The sequence below is a fragment of the Pseudophryne corroboree genome, unplaced genomic scaffold (genome assembly GCF_028390025.1).
Source record: "Pseudophryne corroboree isolate aPseCor3 unplaced genomic scaffold, aPseCor3.hap2 scaffold_475, whole genome shotgun sequence".
Classification (NCBI taxonomy): domain Eukaryota; kingdom Metazoa; phylum Chordata; class Amphibia; order Anura; family Myobatrachidae; genus Pseudophryne; species Pseudophryne corroboree.
This window is the reverse complement of record NW_026970087.1, coordinates 195936-202553: the sequence shown is the minus strand read 5'-3', so window position 1 is coordinate 202553 and position 6618 is coordinate 195936. Positions and strand designations below refer to the sequence as shown.

General features: G+C 46.5%; 1 pseudogene; it reads left to right on the top strand.

Annotated features, from left to right (window-relative positions):
- Positions 1–6041: 6041 nt before the first annotated feature.
- On the top strand, positions 6042–6220 carry LOC135028386 (U1 spliceosomal RNA; annotated as a pseudogene).
- Positions 6221–6618: the final 398 nt, after the last annotated feature.

Here is a 6618-nt window from a genome sequence, read left to right as displayed (position 1 = left end):
TTAATCACTCAATTGGATTTTTCTGCCAGCATATTTCTTTTTCTCTGCAACCCACTGCTAAATTGTGCTTCCTAGCTGTTTTTTTTATAAAATCACTGATTCAAATCTAACTCTGATTACATCAGAGTAGGCCAGGTACCCTACACCATAAGAAGGGGGTTTGAAATTTTGACTTGTCTACTTAAAGATCACCAAAATCTGATAACAAGGTCAATTACATCGCTGGGTGGGATTGAACCACCAACCCTTTGATTAATAACCAAACACACTAACCGATTGCGCCACAGAGACACTTTACAAACATACATACTGACAAAGGCTAATAAGCATTCATCTAGAACGTTTCCTAGAAAAACTTTAAAAAGTCAATAATCTGGAGAGTTTTTGTAAGATGTTTCTTCCATCAACCAACGAAGAAACACATTGGTACTTTCCCATGATGAGTGAGTGCTTCAGGATCTCTTGCACTTACATGTGCAGCAGAGTACTGCAATGGAAACATGCTGGGCCCATAACCCAGAGGTAGGCAGATTGAAACTATCCTCTGCTATATGCATTTTTTTTTGTTAATTAAAGTAATCCAAAACTGGGATTGATATTTTTGCTCTTTTATTTTTACTTAAAGTACAATAACTTTTACCATTTTAATTTGTTTTAATAGTATATTGACAGTATTGTTTTCTTTCAAAAATCCACTTCATTTTCTTTACCCTATTATTAAAATGGTAATTGACAAAAACAAACTACATTGTCACCAGAAGAGCAATACAAAATGTACAAGTGATATATTAAAATCATCTTTCCAGCTTGAATTTCAATGATGCATTGGGGCAACGATTTTGTGAGAAACACCTTCACCCTTAAATAAAGATTTTCTTAATTCCTTACCTGTGTGCTAATTAGATATCACCTTGTTTTCACATTAAACAGACTTCCACATGCGAAAGCAGCAAGGATGCAGTGGCGTTAATGTTTCCTGGTGTCAACCTGTATTATTTCAGTAGACATTGAAATGAGGATGCATCTTGCTGCCTTTCCAATGAAGCAAGTTTAATTCAGTAATAGGTGAAAAACCATTCCTACAAAGGTGTTAATCAGAGACTTGGCTTTGTGGACACTTTTCAGAGAGCAAATTTGTTAGCATAAACATAAAATCAGAAAATGAAGAGCTGTTTAAACAGCTACTGCCTGAGGGTCTCTTGACCTGGTGCAATACCTCTGTAGCTTTTTGTTGAGGCGGGACGCCATCATGTCTATCTGGAACAGTCCCCACCGACTTGCAATCTGTGCGAAGACTTCCTGATGGAGTCCCCACTCTCCTGGATGTAGGTCGTGTCTGCTGAGGAAGTCTGCTTCCCAGTTGTCCACTCCCGGAATGAACACTGCTGACAGTGCGCTTACATGATTCTCCACCCAGCGAAGAATTCTGGTGGCTTCCGCCATCGCCACTCTGCTCCTTGTGCCGCCTTGGCGGTTTACATGAACTACTGCGGTGACGTTGTCTGACTGGATCAGAACTGGTTGGTCGCGAAGTAAGGTCTCCGCTTGACATAGGGCGTTGTATATGGCCCTTAGCTCCAGGATGTTGATGTGAAGACAAGTCTCCTGACTTGACCAAAGACCTTGGAAATTTCTTCCCTGTGTGGCTGCTCCCCAACCTCGGAGGCTCGCGTTCGTGGTCACCAGGATCCAGTCCTGAATGCCGAACCTGCGGCCCTCTAGAAGGTGAGCACTCTGCAGCCACCACAGGAGAGATACCCTGGCCCTGGGGGACAGGGTGATCAACTGATGAATCTGTAGATGTGACCCGGACCACTTGTCCAGTAGGTCCCATTGCAAGATCCTCGCATGGAACCTGCCGAAGGGAATGGCCTCGTATGATGCCACCATCATTCCCAGGACTCGAGTGCAGTGATGCACTGACACCTGTTTTGGTTTCAATAGGTTCCTGACCAGAGTCATGAGTTCCTGGGCCTTTTCTATCGGAAGATAAACCCTTTTCTGGTCCGTATCCAGAATAATGCCCAAGCAAAGTCAGACGAGTCGTAGGAACCAACTGCGACTTCGGGATATTGAGAATCCAGCCGTTTTGCTGTAACACCTTCAATGAAAGTTATACGCTGTTCAGCAACTGCTCTCTTGATCTCGCTTTTATGAGGAGATCGTTCAAGTACGGGATAATTGTGACACCTTGCTTTCGCAGGAGCACCATAATTTCTGTCATTACCTTGGTGAAAATTCTCGGAGAAAATTCTGGAGAGACCAAACGGCAACGTCTGAAATTGGTAATGACAATACTGTACCGCAAATCTTAGGTACGCCTGATGAGGTGGATAAATGAGTACATGAAGGTATGCATCCTTTATGCCCAGAGATATCATAAAATCCCCCCCTTCTAGGCTGGCGATGACCGCTCTTAGCGATTCCATCTTGAACTTGAACCTTTTCAAGTATAGGTTCAGGGATTTTAAATTTAATATGGGTCTGACCAAACCGTCCGGTTTTGGGACTACAAACAGGGTCGAATAATTTCCCTTTCCTTGTTGAAGCAGGGGAACCTTGACCACCACCTGTTGAAGATACAATTTGTGAATTGCATTTAACACTATCTCCCTTTCCTGGGGAGAAGATGGTAGGGCCGATTTGAAAAACCGGCGAGGAGGCACCTCTTCGAATTTCAGCTTGCAACCCTGAGAAACAATTTCTATTGCCTAGGGATCCACCTGCGAATGAACCCAGATGTGGCTGAAAACTCGAAGACGTGCCCCCAACTGGGCGGACTCCTTTAGCGGAGCCCCAGCGTCATGCGGTGGATTTTGTAGAGGCCGGGGAGGACTTCTGTTCCTGGGAACTAGCTGTGTTGTGCAGCTTCTTCCCTCTGCCCTTACCTCTGGCAAGAAAGGACGCACCTCGTACTTTCTTGTTTCTCTGTGATCGAAAGGACTGCATTTGATAATGTGGTGCTTTCTTAGGCTGTGAGGGAATATAAGGCAAAAAATTTGATTTACCAGCTGTAGCTGTGGAGACAAGGTCCGAGAGACCTTCCCCAAACAATTCCTCACCCCTGTAAGGTAAAACCTCCATATGCCTTTTTGAGTCGGCATCACCTGTCCATTGCCGGGTCCATAGGACTCGTCTAGCAGAAATCGACATAGCGTTTATTCTAGAACCCAGTAGACTAATGTCACTTTGAGCATCTCTCATATATAGGACAGCATCTTTTATATGCCCTATGGTCAATAACATAGCATCCTTATCTAGGGTCTCAATCTCTGCTGATAAGGTATCTGTCCATGCTGCCACCGCGCTACAACCTCGGCCGACGCAATTGCCGGTCTGAGTAAGGTACCAGAATGTGTGTAAATGGACTTTAGGGTAACCTCCTGCTTGCGGTCAGCAGGGTCCCTGATGGTAGCCGTATCCTGGGATGGCAGCGCTACCTTTTTGGATAAGCGTGTCAATGCTTTATCCACCCTAGGGGAGGATTCCCACCGTATCCTGTCCATTGGCGGGAAAGGATACGCCATAAGAATCCTTTTGGGAATCTGCAGCTTTTTGTCTGGAGATTCCCAAGCTTTTTCACATAATTCGTTCAACTCATGTGAGGGGGGAAAGGTTATCTCAGGTTTCTTTCCCTTATACATGTGTACCCTCGTGTCAGGGACAGGGGACTCTGTGATGTGCAAAACATCTTTTATTGCAATAATCATATATCGAATACATTTAGCCAATTTTGGTTGTAACTTTGCATCATCGTAGTCGACACTGGAGTCAGAATCCGTGTCGGTATCTGTGTCAACTATTTGGGATAGTGGGCGCTTTTGAGACCCCGAAGGTCCCTGCGACATAGGGACAGGCATGGGTTGACTCCCTGACTGTTCCCTAGCTTCAGCTTTGTCTAATCTCTTGTGTAATAAGTTTACATTAGCACTTAAAACATTCCACATATCCATCCAGTCAGGTGTCGGCGTTGTCGATGGAGACACCACATTAATTTGCTCCTGCTCCTCTCTAGGAGAGCCTTCTACCTCAGACATGTCGACACACGTGTACCGACACACCATACACTCAGGGAATCCTCTTATCTGAGGACAGTTCCCCAACAAGGCCCTTTGGAGAGACAGAGAGAGAAAGTATGCCAGCACACACCCCAGCGCTATATGACCCAGGAAAAAAACACAATCATTTTATGTTTACCCAGTAGCGCTGTATTTCCATATATATATGCGCCTAATTATGTGCCCTCTCTTCTTTAAGACCCTCTTTCTACCGTGGTATAAGCAGGGGAGAGTCCATGGAGCTTCCCCTCAGCGGTGCTGTGGAGAAAATGGCGCTGGTGAGTGCTGAGGGAGAAGCCCCACCCCCTCAGCGACGGGCTTCTGTCCCGCTCAAATATAGTAAAAAAATGGCGGGGGCTCTTATATATATATACAGTGCCTAGCTGCATATATATTTATTTTGCCAAAGAGAGGTCTATATTGCTGCCCAGGGCGTCCCCCCTGCGCCCTTCACCCTTACACTGACTGCCGTGTGTGAGGTGTATGGGAGCAATGGAGCACAGCTTTACTGCTGTGCGTTACCTCAGTGAAGATCATGAAGTCTTCCGCCGCCTCTGAAGTCTTCTTTTCTTCTCATACTCACCCGGCTTCTATCTTCCGGCTCTGCGAGGGGGACGGCGGCACGGCTCTGGGACGGACGGCGAGGGTGAGACCTGCGTACCGATCCCTCTGGAGCTAATGCTGTACAGTAGCCTAAGAAGCAGAGCCTATCAACTCACAGAAGTAGGTGTGCATCTCTCCCCTCCGCCCCTCGATGCAGGGAGTCTGTTGCCAGCAGGCTCCCTGAAAATAAAAAAATCTAACAAATATACTTTCTGTCAGGAAACTCAGGAGAGCTTCCTGAAAAGCACCCAGTCTCCTCTGGGCACAGTAGTAAACTGAGGTCTGGAGGAGGGGCATAGAGGGAGGAGCCAGTGCACACCCAGATCTAAAGTCTTTCTTAAAGTGCCCATGTCTCCTGCGGAGCCCGTCTATCCCCCATGGTCCTTACGGAGTCCCCAGCATCCTCTAGGACGTAAGAGAAAAATTATGCTGGCAGAAAAATCCAATTGAGTGATTAAACAGCTCCAGAGCTGCTCTGTAAGGCAAGTAAAAGGGTGTGGGCCCTGCAGCACTACCTGTAGTTTGCATTGTGCATTGGAAGCCTAGTTTGCTGTCTGTTTCCACTTCTTTTTTCTTGAGCCCCTCCCGTCTATACCCTTGTGCACTATCCTGACTTCTCCTCCCGTCTGCTTACTTTGTGCCTTCCAATGCACAATGCAAACTACAGGTAGTGCTGCAGGGCCCACACCCTTTTACTTGCCTTACAGAGCAGCTCTTGAGCTGTTACAGTGCCCAGCTGCTGCAAGAAATCAGCGTGAATGCTTCAGGGGCTGGGGCATGGCCAACATGAGCCCCACACCGAAGGAGGGTGGGGGTGTTTAATGCGAACTAGGGGTCTCGCACAATGCGAACTACAGGTAGTGCTGCAGGGCCCACACCCTTTTACTTGCATTACAGAGCAGCTCTGGAGCTGTTACAGTGCCCAGCTGCTGCAAGAAATCAGCTTGAATCCTTCAGGGGCTGGGGCATAGCCAACATGAGCCCCACACCGACGGAGGGTGGAGGTGTTTAATGCGAACTAGGGGTCATCCAAGTGCCGCAAAAGGCCGCCATGCCCTGCACGCCCCTTTTCTCTTTTCATATGCAGACGAGGGTTGAAGCCAACTTTGACCCACTGCTTGGATGACATCGCCATATGCAAATCCATCTGCTGCAGGCCTTCCCCCAGGAATGCTTGCACTAGTTGTTGCATTTGGTTTGTTGTTTGGGGGTGCTTCAGTATTAGGCAGCCTTCTGCCCTCCCATGTTCATCTGAAAATATGTGTTCTCCCTGCAGTTGTTGTCCCCAGATGAGAGTTCCCTTGTGCTGCCTCAGTTGAATCTCCTTTACTTGACAGAGATGTGCCTGAGCAGCGGCCCTCCCCAGCCCTATCCCAAATCATACTTATTTTGCATAGGAGATACCATGGTCATGAAGACTGTTCTCCCAGGGTGCGGTTCATTCATTGCATTCTGGGTATGCTGACCCCTGTGATTTCCCCAAATGTGGGAAACTCGACTGCATTATTTAATGCGAACTAGGGGTCATCCAAGCACCGCAAAAGGCCGCCATGCCCTGCATACCCCTTTTCTCTTTTCATAAGCAGACGAGGTTTGAAGCCAACCTTGACCCACTGCTTGGATGACATCACTTGCTGCCTTTCCAATGAAGCAAGTTTAATTTAATAATAGGTGAAAAACCATCCCTACAAAGGTGATAATCAGATACTTGGCTTTGTGGACACTTTTCAGAGCACAAATTTGTTAGCATAAAAATAAAGCCAGAAAATGAAGAGCTGTTTAATCACTCAATTGGATTTTTCTGCCAGCATATTTCTTTTTCTCTGCAACCCACTGCTAAATTGTGCTTTGTGGCTGTTTTTTTTATAAAATCACTTAATCAAATCTAACTCTGATTACATCAGAGAAGGCCAGGTACCCTACACCATAAGAGGTGGTTTGAAATTTTTACTTGTCT